General features: G+C 39.5%; 1 protein-coding gene across 19 annotated transcripts in view; it reads right to left on the bottom strand.

The window, feature by feature from the left end:
- ATP2B2 (ATPase plasma membrane Ca2+ transporting 2) overlaps window positions 1-18,593 on the bottom strand; it is a 429,829-nt gene extending 411,236 nt beyond the window's left edge. For 4 of the 19 annotated variants that reach the window (XM_074602513.1, XM_074602506.1, XM_074602514.1 and 1 more), the window contains exon 1: window positions 18,260-18,593. The gene's annotated coding sequence lies outside the window, so the exon portion shown is untranslated. Of the gene's footprint in view, window positions 1-16,957; window positions 17,080-18,259 lie in introns of those variants that run through there. The other 15 variants (XM_074602496.1, XM_074602503.1, XM_074602500.1 and 12 more) reach the window with 9 other exon arrangements.
- Between the last annotated feature and the right edge of the window lie 1,451 nt (window positions 18,594-20,044).

Raw genomic sequence — 20,044 nt, 5'->3', positions numbered from 1 at the left:
AACATGCCTCCAACCCAGAAGTAGAAGGACCACTTCCAAGGATGAGAAAGCAGCTCAGTCATTATTCATTTTTATTACAGGGGTACCCAGGCACTGCATAAATATTATTTCTGTCTCAGTAGTCTCTTGCTGAGCCAACCAACAGGATGCCAATTAGTGATCACTTTCTAATCTTATTTTTAGTTCTCTGCTTTAAACATCTATTTACTGGTAAACTGACCTAGGTCTCTTTACCCACTTGAATGGTGCAAACACCACTCAGCTGAAGCTGAATCAGCAGCCTGATGGTGAATAGATGAACAGATAGATACAAATAAAATAATGACGTCTTGTTAGTAAGCTGTTGAGCTGTCAGCCTGTTTTTCTGTCCTTCCTGGGGAGTTAATATCAAAGATAGAAAAATATTCAATTAGAACTCTTCTGATAGAATGTTATATCAAACATGTTCAAGCCTCATTTTCTACAACCAGCTGTAAAGATACATTGACCAATTAAGCTTAAGATAAATACTAATTAAGACAAATAACTTAAACCATTTATAAAATTAACACCTTCAGAACTGTCAAAAAGACAGGCCTGCTATAAACAACTTCTGTCAATTAGTATGAAATTCATCCTTCGTACCACTTTGTATTATTTCTTAAAGGTAGTCAGTATAAGCATAATGAAAACAAAATAAAGCCATTAAGGAAAAATAATTTTTTTTAAATTTTAAACATTGTTTTATGCAGCCAAGGCACTCTGCTAACTTCAATTTATAGGAGTTAGATTATATTTATTCTTACTGTTAATACCTTTGTAAGAAAACTATGAAAAACCAAAACAAGTAAGAAAAACAGAAATGTAGGTACATATATATGAATGTATGCGTCCACATGTAAAGAATAAATATGCAGAACACTTCTATAGCATCTAGGCCAGATCAAATTTTTAATTATCATACTGTATATATAAATGTCAAACATATTAGCAAGGTGCAAGGAAGACACACAAAACAATCTCATAGAATACAAAATATTTCAATGTCAAGTGTAATATATTTCTGATTTTCACAGTCACTTCTATTGCGTTTCTGTGTTCTATTCAGTAGTCAGATATGAAATGACATCTTTCAGAGAAATACTTAGCCTACTGCCCCTAAAACAAACAAAAAGAAGAAAACATTCCTTTTGCGCCCCAGGATACAGAAAACAGAAGATTGTTTGCTCTGGGTGGTAATTAAATGATACTGAGGACAGCATTTGCGTGTTTACGTACATGCACACATCCACCATTTACTCGGAGTTGTAATTAAATGATGTTGTGTTTGTATGTGCACACACTTATCTTTGCCAAATCAAAGAGCGCAGAAAAACAGATCAAATGGTACAGAAAAATCAGCTAAAAGAGAGACAGAATGCATCAGGTTTTAGGCTTTCCTAAATCTTCCATGTATAAAGTGTTAGTAATTAATCCATGGTGACTCTTCAAAAAGCACCGGCGTGTCCTCACAACTGTAATTCATAAGGCTTTTGACTTGTTTGAATACATTCATAAAGGTTTATCTACTCTGCTCATACAAGTGATTATTATTCACACTGTTTACTTTAAAACTTGGCATTTCTAAATTTTACCATGACACTGTGAAACATTTTGAATCATTGACATGGGGTTAACAATGTGACTAGAGCAATACTAAACAAAACTAGGGTTACAATCTTTGCTAAAGTCATTGACAGATTTATAACAATCTCTAAAGCTATGCTAAGTTTGTACAGTTACACTTACTCAGCAGAAAATAAATTTTATAGTTAACACAACCGAGTGACTCCGTGGAGAATTCTTGTGTCTATGTTTGAAAGCATTTATTTATACAGCAATGAAATGTCTCTATAATTACTTTTTATAAATGCTAATAGCTCATCTTTCAAAACAGCTAAATAAAGAGGAATTTAACTGAAAATTAAAGGTACTTAATGCACACTGAAAAGCAGGAATTGAAAGGAATGTTTATTTTTCTAAGACCTGTTAAGGAAGGAGAAACTGGCTGTTTATGTGAATGGACTCAGAGATTAGGTTACCATTACAAATGAGATGTATGCACAATTTTTTTAATATATTCAATAGCTTAGAATTGCATCCAGCCTTAATTGCTGTGTTTCTGCCCTAATATTCTTGAGTAACTGTTTTGTTCTCTGCTTTTATGTGGGAACTACAAAAGGTGATGTCATCAGTAGGGTAGGCAAAACAAGAGTAACATACTGAAGTTTCCTGGAAGACATATGAAATTAAAATGTGCTTTTGACACACACTACTAATGCCTCTGCTTAGCAGTATCACTGCCCTTGGTAACAGTGCTTATTTTCAGATGAGTATTTTGCCTATTGTATGTTTTATCCACTAATTATCTTTACAACATTTATTCATATTTCTTTTAGTTTCTCTAACATAATAACATGGCATTCACCTTCCGTTGGCCCACTGATGGCTATGTGAGAAAGTTCATAAACTATGAGATTAGCAAAAGACTTCCACTGAAATAAACCACTGAATTCTCAGAAAAGCAAAAGCAGCTAAACAGTGAGGAACTATCCCAAGAGTGAGCATGCCCACCCAATTCAAATGAGTTCCAAAGGAAAAAAAAAAAAACCACACAAAACCCGTAGACAAATCACTACCCCTCTCTGCTTCTGTGCAGGCTTTTGTGGAGTTTCAGGCATGATAGCGAAGGTTTTGCCTCATCAGCTGCCTCTTCCTCTTACCCTCCTCAGAACTTATTCATGTTAATGATTCAATAAAAACATTTTTGAAAATTTTTCAGCATCCATGGCCTTATCTTTGTTTGTATCCAATACCTGAAGTAATTGGGCTAACTTCTGAGTTGAGATTAAAAAAAAAAAAAAAAAAAAAAGAAAGATCACCCATCCTATACCACAAACTTCCTCTTGGTCAAGGCATTTCCTTCACTTGCCCCGTCCCCGTTGCTTTAGGTAACATTACTGTCAGCTCCTGTGGCCTATTCAATCCTAACTTTCTAAATGCTCATTTTCTTCCAGTTTCCGGTATTGCAAGAGAGGGGAAGTAAAGATGGATTCTGGGAAACGCAGTCACTAAACACACTGTTGCCCACCTCAGAGTTGAATTTCATACTCACTCAAGGATTTCCCTGAGTGTTCTCTTGCAAGAGCGCTGGGAACACGATTCATTTCTTATGTTTTCATGCACTTCACACGGTCATTAGCCCTGAAACTTTTCACAGTGAAAACACACAAAATACACTGAACTCGGCTGTCTGTAGAGACACATGTCATATTTGTAGCACAAGAATACGCAGAAGTCGGCCACGCTGTGCTGAATAACTAGTTCAGACAGCATCCCCTTCACTCTTCAGGCTGCCAGAGAATAGAGATTATAGAATAGCCTAATCTGGGACTGCTTAGTTTCATAACCTTACTGTTCCGTTAAAATCGTTTGTGTGTGTCAAATATTTTTTAAAATTAGCCCATCAGCAAAGGTGAACCTTCTTAAGTTTAAATCTACAATTAGAATTATTGTTTGGAGGATTTATTCTAACCCCACTTTCTACTCACCATAACTACACTGGAACTCAATATAACATAGCTCAATATAACAATGCCTTATTCATGGTGCTTTGATATTAAGTTTGAGCTTATCTAACAGAACCTGGATTTAATTCCTAGAGGAAAGAGCTCTTTTTTTAAAAAAAAAAAAAAAAGTACAGAAAAATGCTGAATGCTACTACTTGATTTCTGTAATCTGTTCTAGTAAAATGGCACCACAGAGCATATCAAGGCTTACACTTAATATGGACTGTCTTCATTTTCAGCCACTTTTCTCAAATTCATTAAATGATTCTGTGCCTGTAAACCTGCTGGCAACTGGATACTCCACTTTATATGGACTTCCTGCCCCAGTGAGTTTTAATGCTATTTTACACTCTCAATTGAACATAAAAAGGGCAATGTTACACTCTAGGAATTTCATGCATCTGTATTAATGCTGACTACTGCAGCAGAGAACTGGCTTGCAAAGCAGCCCCAGAATTATTTTGTAGACATTATTACCAAGAAATTGAAAAAATCCTAATCAGGTCACTCATTCCAAAACTGAGGAAGGAGGCAAAAGAAAAATTGAGGGTTTGTTTCTTTTTACAGTAACATTTCAGACATTTTTAATTTTTTTTTCCCACACAATTATGAAGGCTTTTTTTTTTTTTAAAAGGAAAGTCAAAAAAGAAACAAAAGGCCATTTTTGCAGTATTATCTGACTCCAAGAACCACAACTTGTAAGGAAATTATTAAATATCATAGAGATGATGCACAGGAAAAGCTTGTGCCAGAAACAGAAAATTAAATTACTTTAATAATCTGTCTTTATCATCACCGCCAAATACTGACCTATAAAAAGCATACCCCTTTGGTGCCCCACTTGCTACAGAATTCTAGCACCATCATCACTGAAACTGGTGTCTTCTAAGATCAAATCTTCAGCCTGCAGCCTTCCTTACTATTTATGTTTGGCCAGTGTTTCACAAATATTTATAAATAGGATGCACTTCACAGAAGTTCCTTGTAATTCCTAGTTCTACACACATGAAAAGTTATTTGTCCCTCAGAAAGCTGAGACATTATTAAGTATATTAATAAGTATACTTTGAAGTATATTTTTAATGTACTTTGTATATGAATATAAGCCTTTACCTTCTAATGATCTCAAAAAGTTATTCACATAAATAACAAACAATGTTCTGTTATTTCTATGAATACAGCAAAGATTACCACAGCTGGACTAATTTGCTAAGAACTTCAATTCCTACCAACCCTCAAGATGCTAAAAAGCATCTTGGATAACAGACTGAAAAAAAAAAAAGAGAAAAAAACCCCACAACTTTAAAATATTCTGAGTTTCTCAGAATAAAGATATTTTGACCACTGTCACCATACCTTTGAATGTCTACAATCCTGCTGCGCAAGAATGAGAAAAGTGAGTATGAAAAGATGCCATCAGTCCCATTCCGTTAAAGCATGAGACCATCACAGACACACCGTAGCCGATACGTGAACGTAGCTAAAGGAAACCTGCCTTCCACCTTCAGGAAGAATTTGGAATGAGAATATAAATTGCTCTGAATTGACAGATACATTTTTTCCTCCCTTACTGCAATCTTAGTCTCAGATTCCTATGCATGTGCTGCCATATTCACTTGTTGTTCATCTCAAATGGAAAGGAAGCATCTAGGCAAAAGCCACAGTACTGGACTGGGGGGGGGAGGAAGGGAATTTACAACCAAGCTTCCAGGTCATCACTGCCTCTGCAAGTTGATTACTCGACTCACTACTAATCTGCTGCACAATGCAATTTGATTTCAATTTCCCAAGGAGGTGGAAGAAGGGAGAGAGGAGAATGTATCGAGCTGATGAAGCCCTGCTTAGGTTAAAATCTGTTGAAAGCTCTCTGCAGAGAAATGCACAGAAAGGACTGCAAAGGAAATAACAACTCTTCATGTTTCCCCACTATTTTTTCCTTTATTTAGTTAATAGAAATATCTAGCAATCACGATCATTTTGTTCAACTTTACTCACAACATCCTCTAACACATACCAAAATCCTATCTCAGAAAAACGTATTTTTTTTCCTTAATTAAAATTAGTAATGGTACTCGATATACAGCTTAAAAATATTTTTCCTTCTCCCAGAGGCAAGATTTAAATGCCTCTGGCACCATCATTGGACTAAATAACTAAACAATTTATTTGCCACGCTACCTTAAGAAAACAGCTCCTGAACATTTAATTAAAAACGCTGAACTTATTTTCAGTGTTTTGAAGAGGAAGCTTGATAGAGACATATATTTGGCAGAACTGGTTTGCTTCATTACACGTACAATTTCAGCATCAGGTCATCAAACACCTCGTCAGTTTACTTCCAATCTAATCTGTCACTTCCACACTAATATTCTATGGGAAGTTACTCAGTCTGCATATTTCACAAAGATCAGCTCATTAATTTCCTATCTACCAACCTGCTTAATTACATCACATACTATAACTTCATTAATTTTAGTAGAAGTTATGTGTCATTCTACAGCTTGATTTTTGTATTTTGATCCTGTTTCTAATAGATATTTTGATCCTTGCTACAGAAACTGCCATTCACACAGTATGAAGTTCAAAACAGATAAAGCTCATTTTGTATAACTTAAAAGTGCCAAATGCAGCACATGAAGTAAGAGAACATTATGACATTAACCATGATTCGCAACGGTTGACCTTTGAATCAGATCAAAATGGCACTTCTTCAAAGCTGTATGTGCTCTAATGAAATTTAATGTAAAGCAACAAGGGACTTTCACTCAAATATTTACAGAGGGGTGTTTTTAATTATACAATTGAAATATTTCAACTTTATTACACTTGGGAGATTTACATGAGCTTATTATGACCTTATAGACTTGATCTGGTTTAAATTATGAAACTCCTTCATAACTGACTATGTAAAGATCCAGATTAGAATTTCTTTAATCAGCTCAAATGTGTAACATTCAAATTAACCATTTGTACAGTGTGCTTTTCCCGATAGGGACTTAATGCACACATACAAAATAGGTACACAGATTTGTTCAACAGAAAAATAGTGAAGTAAACAAAACAAAGGCAGTGTGCTCTAGAACTGCGATTGACAGGCAACTAGCACTAGGTATGAATTGGGCTGTACAGACTTCTTTTTAAAGAGTCCCCATACTTCAGTGACTATTTTTGAAAGTAGTCTTCTAGATCCATGGGCCACATATATATATATATATATATGTCTGCCAGATCACCGTGGTAATTCTGTTTCATTAAAACAGAACATTTTTTGGCCCAAACTTCGCTTTATCAAAAGTTTGACTACTCACTACTTACCTACTTCACCCAGATTTCCATGGGAAACAAAAAAAAAAAAGTATCCTAGCTATGAAGCTGACTCTCATAACTAGTGAGCTGACTCATAACTAATACACTGAAATGCATTTGGGGAATCCTGGGTCTGATTAATTTTGAGAGATCTGAAAGCTACACTGTCAATCAGAGCAGGGGCTCGGAGCAGGATTCTCAAAAGCCAAGTCTGTACCTCAGAATCCCTGACAAGGGAGTGACATATTGAAGTTTCCATCCCAATGGAAATCTAAGTTTTATAACCTCCATACACCTACAAATGAAAAAAGTGTCTGGTTAGCTGTATATGTCCATGTTATAAAAAAGCAGGATGTGTTGTATTTTCATTATTTTAGCCTAATTGAGACACACTTTCTAAGCGTTGCTTTCTGATCGATCCAGCCAGCCAACACAACCACTAGTCAGGATCCCTGTAGAATAGTTTCAAGAATGACTAATACATTGAAAAAACTGAAATGGTTAACTAGATTTCATTTTTAAGAAAATAGGTGCTAAATATTTTCTGAGAAAATAAGCCTTTGGAAGAGGTCTTATCTAGGTAACTCAAAAATTGCCAATCAAAATGGTCTTTATGTGCCTCTGAAAACTCCTTGACAGAGTGCTAACAGGGGTACCTGGATGGAGAAGCCCGTGCTTTGAATTCCTGAGTACTGACTGCTTCACTGATGTCACGAGGAAAATCCTCTTTGTACTAGTTTTACCCAAAAACTGGAAATTCACTTTAGTAGAGAATACAGGTCCTACTGCTACAAAGGCAGCAGCTATCATTAAGTCTGACCAATTTGCAAATAGCAAAACATAATTTTGGAATAACAGAGCACAATTACTATGTAATACTTTAATGTCCAATAGTTCTGCAAGTTAATTGGTCAGTGCGCAATGTCAGAAATTTCATAGAAAATATTAGGCCATAAAGGCTTACAGCATACCATTTTCCCGGGAAGAAAATCATCCTTCTCTCCAGGCCTGTCTACATAGATGCAGCCCCTAATTCAACTAAGCACTTAAGCCTGCTGTTTAATGCTTTATTTCAGCAGAATTCAAATGCACATGAAGTGCTGTGTTGAACAAGGAGGGATTTAGACATATGCTTAAGTACTTCACTGAACTGGGACCATGCTACTATTTATAGAAAGCTTTTTGTTCCGGTTTTATTGTTCAACACTTATAGTCATCCTATGGCTTTTCCTTCTGTATACCTTCCCCTCAGAACAGCAAAGCATTTATGGCTACAATTTTCTTCCAGAAGTCACACGTTTAAAATCAGAATGGATACAGTAAGCTCCACCAACCTCTTATTTCTTTCACCATATTTACACAGAAATATGCAAAAAAAAATTTGGCTGAATCATAGGAAGGTTACAAAGCCCAAAGTCATATATGGTAATGTGTTGGAAAAGCCTTTCCCCCCTGCACTGAAGAAAGCTTTCACATAAGAACTAAACACTACTGCATGCACCCACAAGTGTTCACTTCAACTTCTCCAAGTGCCCTTCAGTGTGCAATACTCGCTTCCACAGACAGAGAAATTCAGGCACGGTCACGTCTGAAGCAGAATTTTATTCAAGTTGAAAAGACATCAGTGCTGTACACCCATAGCTGCTACAGAGCAGCCTGCTAACAGGCACTGAGTGGTGGTGTGAGAACACGAAAGCACTTCCAGTTCAACACCAGTACCTCTGTATTTTCATTTAGAAAAATATCTCTCTCCCTTGCAGAGCCATCTGGACCTATCAGTTTATCTTTCAGTGTTAATGAACATATTTTCACAAATCTTTGTTTTGATTATCCAATCTCTTTTCACAGATATTGATATGATAACAAGAATTCCACGTGTCTCTACAATCTCTAAAAATTATGTCTGCTTTGTTAAAAATACCAGTGATCCATTGTTGTTCATTTACAGATTTTATGTCCCCCACAAATACATAACATGGGGCTTCTATTTTTTGTATTCATACACAGATTACCCAAAGATAATGCTGTGCTTCTGAGATGCTTGAAAATTCTGGTTGGATAAAACTTATAGGTTTAATTGACATCCCTCATTTATGACAGCTGTAGAAGGCATGTTTCCATCCAAAGCAATATCAAACATAAGACTCTTTAGGACTTCAAATGGTTTAAGGTGACATTTTTTGAGAATGGAAAGAGAGAGGTAAAATGGAAGAGGAGAGGCAGACAGTAAAAGACAGAGGGAATGATGAAACCAGCCGGCTCCCCAGTGGTGCGGAACAGGGTAGGCTGTGGCACCGGCCATGCCAGTGCGCTGCTGGAGGGAGGCTGGAGGGACAGCAGGGCACTGCCGCTGCTCCATTTGATGCAGAGCTCACACTGCAGAGCAGTAACAGCTACCCCAGAGTCCACCTCCCGCTGCCCTGCCCAAGGAAACCCACCTCGCAGCTTCTGCTATGGAAAGCTGGCAGAGAGAAACCCACTTTGCCTGATTCTTCCTGCGCTCAGGGGAAGAGCATCTTACACATACTTGCAAATACCGGTACATAAAGAGCATCAAAGAAGACTCCATCATCTGTTTCTCCTGTAAATTATGACTTTCAACTCTGGCTACCTAGATGCATTGGAAGGGGAAAAATTATCCCCCAAAAGTACATTATTACATCAGAGCGCCCTAACAACATAACCCAAAGCCACTAAAATCAATGAGAGAAACTTTTCATCATTTTCAGGATGTACTGAATCGGACTCCAATAATCTTCAGTTGAATTATTAATGGTAACTTGTAAGCCTTTTTATACCATTATCATAGGAAGAGCTCTATTAGTCACCAATTTAGAGTGCAATTTTCAAAAACATCCAACTTATAGACGCACAAATCCCACTGACAAGCCAACAGGACTTAAAATTCCATTTGGCTTCCATTCCTGCCTTTTTAAAAATCCTGCCCTTAATACATTAAATATTTCTACTGTGTTACCTATAACTTATTTGACAATCAGGCCATAAACGTTATTTGGAAATGGTCTCTTGACAAGAACACAACGCTTAGTGCTAGGTTTACAAATGTGATATTCCCTCCCTAGAGCAGGATGAAATTTTAACTGAAAGGGTACTCTGTTCTAGGCAGGCTCTTCCTCTTGAAATGCACTGGTTCTCAGAATGCTGTCTGCAAGAACACCACCAAAAAACCTGATGTTTTCACATAGAGAAGAGACTTGGTCATTTGTGTGTACGTAGAACCCACCACACTTCACTCCTATTTAGGTAAGTGGCTTTAATATTCTTTTTGAGTAACATTAGAGATATCTTGCAGATACAAACAGTGCTTTGCACTTACAACAGTATTTTCTATCAAAAATTCTCAGTAGCTTTACAAGTTGTGATGAATTAACCCTTGAAACAGGCAGGTTGGTTGCATATTGTAGCAGTTTAATTATTAATCTGATACAACAGCCCAGAAATGGTAAGCAACCTGTATGAAGGCAGAAAATGTCCCCTAACAAAGCATGTAAAAACATGGAGTCTTCATTCCCCCATCCTATGCCCTAGTCATCACATACATGCATTTTTTAAATCTTTTCATACTGCTCCCTTGAGGAGGAGACATGTCATATTATCAAGGTGGAGCTGTGCTAACAAGAGAAAGGTACAAACTTGGAATATGCTGCAGTTGTATTTTATTCTGATCAACAGGAAAGCACTGGCTGAGATTTTAAGGGCAGCAATACATTTCAAGTAAGCATTATCACAACTCCAGAGAATTCACTAGCATATTGAAAGGAAGATGTGAAAGAAGCACAAAAAAAGAACTGGAATTTGGGGCAGGAACTTCAGCAAACTCAGCCAAATGATTTGTATCATCTCTTGAAGAGATGATCAAGGAGTTCAGTTGACAGTTATCAACAATGGCTGTATAAAATAGTGCAACAGATTATCTCAGTGCAGAGAGAATATAGGAAGCACTGTAAGGGGCTATTACTGTTACATCCAGAGCCTTTAAAGGTTTCAACTATCAGAAGAGATTGTACAAAAGGTGAAATGAGCATTTAACAGAGAACAAGTGAAAAAGAATGGAAGTAGCATCTTGGGTATGATCCAAATGAGCCAACCCACAAGAGGATCAACAACTAATGAGGGACATCAAATGGCAATAGGAAAAGGATCTATAAATACAGCGGAAGTAAGCTCCTCCTTCATATTCTTTTAATGTCTCCATCCAAAGGATAATGAAAAGCAAAATATTTTCTAAAGTGATTTTTAACAAGAAGACAGGACTACAGGCCTGAAGGAAAAAAGAATAGGATAAAAAAATATCGAAAGAAGCCAGACATACTCAGTTTGATAGAGAATGATGAAGTTCACTGCAGAGCGCTTATGGAATTACCTAAAGCCATCCCCAAACATTAGCTATTATATTCAATAATGCACGAACGAAGTAAAGGGTAAAGTTCACAAAGGACTGTGGAGAGGCAAAAATAGTATGCAACTTCAAAAGGAGAAGCAAGTCCGACTCAAGAAACTGCAAACCAATCCATCTCCCTTTTTTTCCCAGGAAGATGCCGAAACAAGTTAAATCATCACGAAAGCACCTGAAGGATTAAGTGCCTGAAAATAATCTAAACATCAAACCAATGACATTTCCTTTTTGATATAGTAACTGGCCGATTAAAGAAGAAAAACCCAGTAACAGGCAAATTATACTGGCTACAGTAAGGCTTTCACTAACTGACCGACATGATATTTTCACAGGACAGTAAGGACTGATATGAAATCACAGCTTAGCAGAGGACTGATAGGAAACTGCAGCTTAGTGGTGCACAGTTTCTTGAAAAATAAAGAACCAAACCAACTGCCACACAAATTAAAAGTGATTACTAAAATTCACTGTCAATGGAACGTAATTTCACGTAGCACACTGCAAGAATATATCTCATAGCTGGCTGTACACATGAACAATTTTCAGTAGAGAAAAAAATGTTTGTGAAGTAAGCAGATAGGGTTCTTATCACTTTCAATCCACAAGCGGACAAGCTCAAAATTCAAAATAAAACTTAGTATCTTTAAGAACTTGTCAAAAAGTAAGCTGCAAAGCAAGTACAAATCTAGAAATTAAGCAAAAATACAAAACAGAGATAAGCGGAGTTCTGCTGAAAGGGACCCAGAAGCCACTGTAGACTATAAGTAAGAAATATTATTACGGTATTTTAAAAAAAGGCATATGTAATGCCAAAACGTATTACAGGAGTGCTGCACATAAATTAACCTTTCAATTCTTCTTTACTCTCCAGAAAATTGCAAAACCTGAGTCAAAAAAAGGAAGGAAAAAAAAAAATCAAAGAAAATTCACAGTAAATGCAACTCTGTCTTGTTATCTTATTTAGCTAGGGAGCAATAAATGTTAGCAGTGCCAAGAAAAAATATGAAGGGAACACCGTTGGGTCACACGAAAAGCAACATAGTACTGTATCTTCTGGAGGAAACGAACCTCTTAAGACCATGCCCCCACAGACCATAATGGCATTTTCTTGTTCCTATTGCTCTCAAATTCTTTAGCACTTGACACAGAATCAGCAGGGCTACAGTGTATAACATTAATTTTTCAGAGTATTTCATCTTTCAAGAATCATTCTACCTCTTCCAGAATGATTCTTCTGTCATTTGCATGTTTAACCAAAAATGGGCCCAGTTTTCATCACGGCTTTTGGACACTTGATACTTACTGTAATTAAGAAAACCCCAATAACATGGAATAGATCTTTTCCAGATAAAATTTTGACATTTTGTCTTCATGTAATTACTTTCTACTACTTACAGGCCAAAACTCATGCCAGTCTTCTTTTTTTTTTGTGCACAAAAACTGATTTAAAGCTAGTAAAATGCTTCACACATTAGAAAAATGCTGAACATGTAGATTTTGTAGAATAAAGCAACGCATTAAAACTGCATTTCAACTTAAGACTACAAGTTCAGTGCTGCAAAGCAGCTGTATATACACCTAATATTGCCACCAATTAGTTTTTCTTGTGTAAGCTTATTCTCAAAATTACTGTTTTGCTTTTGCTGAGAGTGTAGACCAGCACCTAAAAATGTACAGACCAATTTCCTCTGACGACAAAGAATATAAATCTTCATTTTTTGGGAATAACCTGTATTTACCTTAAGGTTCAGCGATTGTCATCAACAGAATTGCTAGGAAATCTGATGACAGCAAAGAACATTTTCCTGCTCTTGATTATGACAAATCTCATTTAATACTGCTGCTTAAAAACATTTCAAGACACCTATTAGAATACTCTCTAGAAACCCATCAACCTATTGGGAGTTTCCAATTTTGGTTACAGAGAACATACCCTGAAAACAAAATTCCTACTATTTCAATCCTCTTAAACATTATTAGTCTGTTTAAATAATAACAATATTACAGAAAGGTTTAAAATACCAAGGAAATAACCTGAATCACAAAAACTGAAATGCTGAGTAGCCTAATATATGAGCCTATTTTGTATGTTCTGCTGAATGCAGTCACATCTTCCATGATGGAAGATTTCCCATTAGTGGGAATAACCTCCACTGATGAAGAACAGCTGTTCAACAACAGGATAGAATATATATGATCAGCAAATACATTCAAGGTGACACTGTGATTTTTGCTATCCAGAGGCTTGAAAAGTATCTCCTGCTCATAATGGGGTATCAAAAGGAATATGCTAGGTGTTAGCCTCACTGTTAACCACCAAGAAAAAAAAGGTCCTGTTTTTCAGAAAACTCCTGAATCCTAAAGCATATTAAGAAGAGAGAAATGTAATATGGAGTGTACACCTGCAGCTGCAATATTTTTAAGCAATCTTCATCCCTGATGGGTGTTTTTATATTAGAAATACTTTTCATGAAGTTCAATATAAGTTATTTTAAACATGTTAATAAATAAATTAGGCTAAGGGTAATTCCCCAAACACTATGGAATTAATGATTTATTAATCTTAGAAATACAAATGCTGAATAGAGACAGCTTCCGTGTCCTGGGCTCCATACTGCACAAATTTTTTCAAAATTTAAAATGCACATCCAAGGTCACACTGCTGCGAAACTTGGTGGGTGTGAGAAAGACACGTGATTCAGTCTTGCAGCTCCAAATCCTGTCCCGTCAACCATTAAAATCAACCCTTCTTTGACGAACCTGCAAACCCATGTGATGGTTTCCACATACACGTACAACGCATACATAAGAGACTGCTACATGCATGCAGGACAAAGTACCTCCTTCACAAGATGCACCAATGAAAGAAAGCAGTTTTGGTTCTGAAAAACCCACTGCTATTACTTTTTAAAGGCACTACACTATACAATGAATAAATTCATTGTGCAAAAAAAGATTCTTGTATTACGACAACTGTACTACCTCGTACACGATAGCACTGCTGTTACTCTTTCGCAGACATTCAGAAATTGCACCACAAGTTTGCCTTCACAAGTATCTGGCACTCCAAATATGGCAATTTCTGGAAGCTGAGCAGTTCTTGGGACGTACGGCCTTGAAATAGGAGCGATGGGAAGACTGTAAAATCTGCCAGCAATGTGAGGCCATTAGATCAGAGGAGAGAAATAGCTGAAAGCAGACAAATAAGCTTCCACAGGAGAACTGCAACTGAGGCTACAAGGGTGCTGACCTGAGCATACAGACTGAAGGAACTCAGGCTCTTCAGAAATGGTCTTTTTCTGCACACTTACAAGGCATGCAATGAACCCTCCAAAATACACTTCCTATTGTACGTGTTAAATATGTAGCAACTTCTGCCTCCAATAAACATATAAAGCCTTTTTGGTTTACATTCCAGTGCGTGGAGGGTGTCCCTACAGCACACCAGCTATTTTATTTATACGTCACAACACATTCAAGAATTCTGAAAGTAAAGTTCACAGTATGTGAAAACAAGGCCTTTTACACAATGACCTTTAGATACAAGCCCATGCTGATGTGTATGGAGTGACCCAGGAAAATGCCAGTTAACACATCCCTTAGGATACACTATATCAGACCCAGTGAATACGAAAGAGTTGGTCACACCTATAAAATGGAATACTTCACTCCTAAATAACTCCATTTGTGGAAGATGAAACCTGTTTTCACAGTTGGCTTTGGAAAAAAATTAGCCTTTCTGATTTAACTGATTTTTTGTAGCATGAATATACTGAGACCAACATGTATCTCAGCCACTAAGACGCGTATTACTGTCACATCTATTATCCTATTACACGTAAATATTACATGTCCACGTTCACTTTACCTTTCTCAAAGATTTTAGACTTTTCCTTTTCAGATAATTAAAACTATTTTATCCTTTTGCATTTGCCACTTCTATTCTTAAAATAGTCTGCATTTATACTTATATTTACTTACTTAGTTTTTACATATTTTTTTCTTTCAAAGGACAACCTAAGTTCCACTGTGAATTTTGAAAATTGCAAATATTTACTGCAGAGTATACATTATATGAAAAGCTCTGTTTTTAAACAGCATTCTTAAGTATATCTGACACACACATTCCAATGGTAAGCTTCATCAGAAGTTTGAACTTTGTTCAAATGTTTATTTTAAAAGATTTCAGCAGTCACACAATTTTGTTTAAATGTAAACATTTCTCCTGTTCCCAGTTATCTCCTCCACTACCATCTCCCATCGGACTGTCATTAGAACAATCACTTTAACTCTTGTGTAATTCCTCTGCTTTTCCTCATGGTCAACACAGATATTTTTCCCCAACTGTGATCATCATCCTGCACCTATTCTGAAGTTACAATGCAAGTTTTAGGGTATTTTGAGCATCAGAATTTTCTCTTTGACCTCACTTTGTATAATTTAAACTGTCTATTATAAGTTTTGAGCAAATAACCAGAATACGCAGGTTTTGTTGATGTAGATAAACTCTAAGGTAACACTTAGAGGATTATCTATATTCAGACAAATAGTCATATTTTCTAGTCACATCACTAAAGTTACTGTGGTTAAGTGATCTGCAGCGCTTCATTCTTAGCTAACAGCAGATAAGGAACCAGACAAATGCACCAGGTTTGACTCAGCTATCTACTACGAGGTCGCTAATGCTATCGTCTGAGGTGCTCCCCTATTGTGTCCAATAGGTGACATAGGACACAGCAGAAACTCACAAGCCCTCTGAAGCTGTGTGAAAGGCCAGGAGGGGTATCCCGAGGCATCTCAAATGACACCAAATGCCTACTTGAGGAAAACCAAACCAAACCAAACCCAACCCACTGGCTATTATAGTGGTCCGTTTGCTCTCCCCATTGCACTGCTCCAAAACTAATCCTATTGAGGTGACACCATTACAGGATAGCAATATAAGTATATCCATTATCTCCCCATCAAACTTGTTAAAAACAATTAAAATTTACTTAACTTAATCAGGAAATGGACAACTGAATGGTTAAAATACATGGTTTGGATAGAGAGACATGCCAGAAATTTGGATCAATACCCCATTCAATACCCTAGATAATCAAGAGGTTGTGGTCCTGGATTTATAGCATGTGAGCAAAGAACGATACTGGTAATGATATCAAATACGAATTGAAGGTAACATAAAACCCTACACTCATTCCATTAAATGTTAAAGTGAAAGTGTTAGTATTGACACTAAACTAAACATTTAATACGTACTCTTTTGCTTTATGAAGAACTTATACCAATGCTCACTTTGAAAATGGAGCTCGTTAAAAAGAACACTGAACCACTGAACTACTTTATTAGCAAGATACACAGAAAAACAACTGCTTCTTCACATAAAAGTCATGAAAATGCAGAATTCTATTTGAGCCACCACATGAAAATTAGTCACGTGTAGATGAATGGACAAGATCAGAAACGAAGCGCTACCTGCGAACATGACCGTTTGCATGCAGTCCCACTCACTTTCAAAGAGCTGCTTACGTAACTAAGGGCTTGCAGTATCTACCAGCAAGATACCAGTATTCTTGAAAAGATTTCTTTTTACCGTATGGGAGTTGAGTTACAGCAGCATCAAGTTTCACACTGTTAATAAACTTACATTTTAGTTTATTCCAGCAGCAGTGAAGTCCTACTCTACACCATTGCTTTCAGCTTGCCTATCTTCCCAGCACCTTATCTTGGTATCCACGCTTCTCAAATATCACTTTACTACAAAATACACTTGAAATAAAAAGAAAGTAAAGAAAGTATTAGCACGGGATTAAGTTGTGTTGGTGTAATGTGATAAAACAGCACAACAATAAGAAGGAAAAAAATACAAGCAAAAAATGATCAGCAAGAAACACAAAGAACGAAGTGAACTTTTTGACAGTTTAATTAAGTAAAAGAGATGTTTCCTCCACCTACAACACAACAGGCCTTTCAAAGATACGTAACGGAAGACAACGTTCCTTCTTTCTCATTTCTAGTACAGTCCCTAAATCAGAATTTTAGAAAAATAATCCATTATGTCCAGTGACATAAAGGCGGCGTGAGGGGCGCTCCGGCAGAGCCCCGAGCCGGGCTTGGGGGCACCTCCGTGGATGGTGTCGGGGTGACCCGGGCAAAGTTACCTCCCGCCGCAGCTTTCCTCGGGCTCTGAGGTGCTCCGAACTGGAATATTACCGTTTGTAAAACGTGTTTAAATCCCCCAGTGGAAAAAAAGAGAGGGATAAGCCCCGGCCCCGCCGCACCGGAGCAGAGCCCGGCTGCAGGCGCAGGAGCCGGGCGGCTGCCCCCGCCTGCGGACACGGCGGCGACGGGGCGCCTGAGGGGCTGCTTCTCCCCTCAGCTCGCCGTCCCGCACAGCCCCGCCGCGGGAACGGGGCTGAGGGGCATCAGCCTCCTGTTCACACCCTCAAATAAATATTCCTAAGAAGAGAAACTTGGCGCCCGGAGCCCAGTCCCCGGGGCTGCTGGGGCTCCCGTCGGGCGCGCTGCTGCGGGGTCCGCGGTGCCTCGGGCGGGCCGGCACGGGGCTCCGCCGCCGCCACCCCGCTCCCGGCCTTCGGGCTGCCCAGGCAGGGCTCAGGGAGCGCGGCCACCTCCTATTCCTGTCACGACAGCACCCGCCGGGCTCCACACACCGACCGAGACCGAAGAGCTGCGTAAGGCGGCTTTCCCCCGCGGCAGCCACACACGCAGCCCTCCCTCGGCAGAGCCGCCTCCGTTCACCGCCCGAAAACATCCTTCAACCGCATCCCGCTCCCCCCGCCACCCCTCCGGGGCGGGCTCGGCCCCGGCAGCGCTCCCCCGCCGCCCCCCGCGCCTCAAGGTCACCTCAGCACGGAGCAGCCCCCGGGGGTCGTCGCTCCCCGCAGCCCCCCCCCGCAGCCGGGCCGCGCCGGGCTCCCGCTCCTACCTGAGCCGGCAAGCGGAGCCGAGCCGAGCGGAGCCGGCGGGAGCGCAGAGGCGGCCGCTGTCCCCCCTCAGCGGCGGCGCCCGGGGAGTCGGGCCGCGCACGGCGCCTCCCTCCTGCGCCGGGCCGTTGCGCTGCGGTGGGCGGCGGCGGCGCTCCCTCAGACTTAGCGGGGCCGCGGCGAGCGGGGAACCCCTGAGGGGGAAGGGGGGGCGGGCAGCGCCTCTCCCCTCCCCGCCGAGGTGCCTGTGCCGGCCCCAGCGGAGGCTCGCCTCGCCTCCCCCGGCAGGGCAGGGGCTCCCCTCAGCGGGGAGAGGCCGGCGCCGCGCCCAGCTCCGCCAGGGCTGCGGGGGGCGCGCAGGGGGCGCGGAGGTGGCGGCGCCCCTCGGCCTCCGCTTCCCTCCCTTCTCAGCCCGTCAGGGACGAGGGCGCCGTGGGCGAGGGCCGGGAGGGGGCTGCAGGGACCGAGAAGGGGCGTGGGGACCACCCTTTCCCCCTCAGGTTTGCACTGTTTTAAGTTATTACGTTAAAATTTGCCTGTCAGACCGCGGGTGCTCGCAAGATGTCGGGGCAGTGGCGGGAACCGCGCGGAGACGCCGTGCAGGTGAGGGCGGCTCCAGTCCCCCCTTAGTGGGAAGGGCTTTAGTCACCTTTGTCAATGGCAAAGGTTTAACACGACGACCACTTCCTTCTTCCTTTTTTTTTTTTCTTAATAGTCACAGTTTTCAGTCAGAATTCTCCCAAAATCGCAAGGGGAAGGCCTGACCCTGATTCTGAGAGATGGAGAGTCCTGGCCTGGGACACAGGACCTTTGGAAAAATGTATGTGTATTTTTACTTTATGAATGAAGTATGATGTACAGATGATGTACATTGTGTAGACTGAGGAACTAACACTCTGGTATTAGAAAAATAGTTAAAAAAAGCCCACAACCTAGATTTGAAGGTACTACCTTTCCTCACACCATTGCCCAAAAGAGGATGGCATCTTTGGAACATTGCCAGAGTAGTTAATGTTGAGTATTTAACCAAACCATCCTGGTTTTACCCATAGGCTTAAATTAGATTTCATATCCGTTCTGCTGTGCCGTATAGTCTTTACACTATGAGAGTTAAAAACAGTTCCTGAATGTCTCCAAAACTGAACTGAAATAGAGTGAATTTTGAAGAGCAAAAGAAAATCTGTGGTAGATGGGATGGATTTTTGTTTGGTGTAAAGGATTCATACACATCACCTGTAGACCCCTACAGTGAACACCACGAGCATTTTACTTGGGAAACTGGAAATCTTCCACCACTTTTTATTGGTGGATAGCAGTGCTGGCCATCCCTGGTTGTTTGAGAGATGATACGCTATTAATTATATTCTGATTACTATCTTGGCTTCTTCCTTAACACCATTTAAATTCCAGTCTTAACCTTATCACAGCAAGGACTTAACGAAAAAGTAGGACAGCCAACATAACAAAAGTACAAATCCCTCCCCATCTTTTAAAACTATTTCCAACTTATTTAAAACCAGAAGCTGTGACCGTATTTTTGTAGTGCTTTCAGACAAGCTCATTAGCAAAATAGAGACTTGTAGTTCTCACCGAGTTCAGTTACTAGCTTTGGAAAAAATTAGAAACCTGTAACTATTCTGCAAATATCGGGATTAGTTTTCTCATTTGATCTTAAACCACATGCTTGCTGTCAACTGAGAATCAGCATTTCTGGTGCTTTCCCCTGCTGCATCTCTCCGGGTCGTGATGAAGATCAAACAAACTGAGAAAAACTAATCAAGAATAGC

Source organism: Larus michahellis, chromosome 10 (genome assembly GCF_964199755.1).
Source record: "Larus michahellis chromosome 10, bLarMic1.1, whole genome shotgun sequence".
NCBI classification, from domain to species: Eukaryota; Metazoa; Chordata; class Aves; order Charadriiformes; family Laridae; genus Larus; species Larus michahellis.
This window is presented reverse-complemented; position numbering and strand designations above follow the sequence as displayed.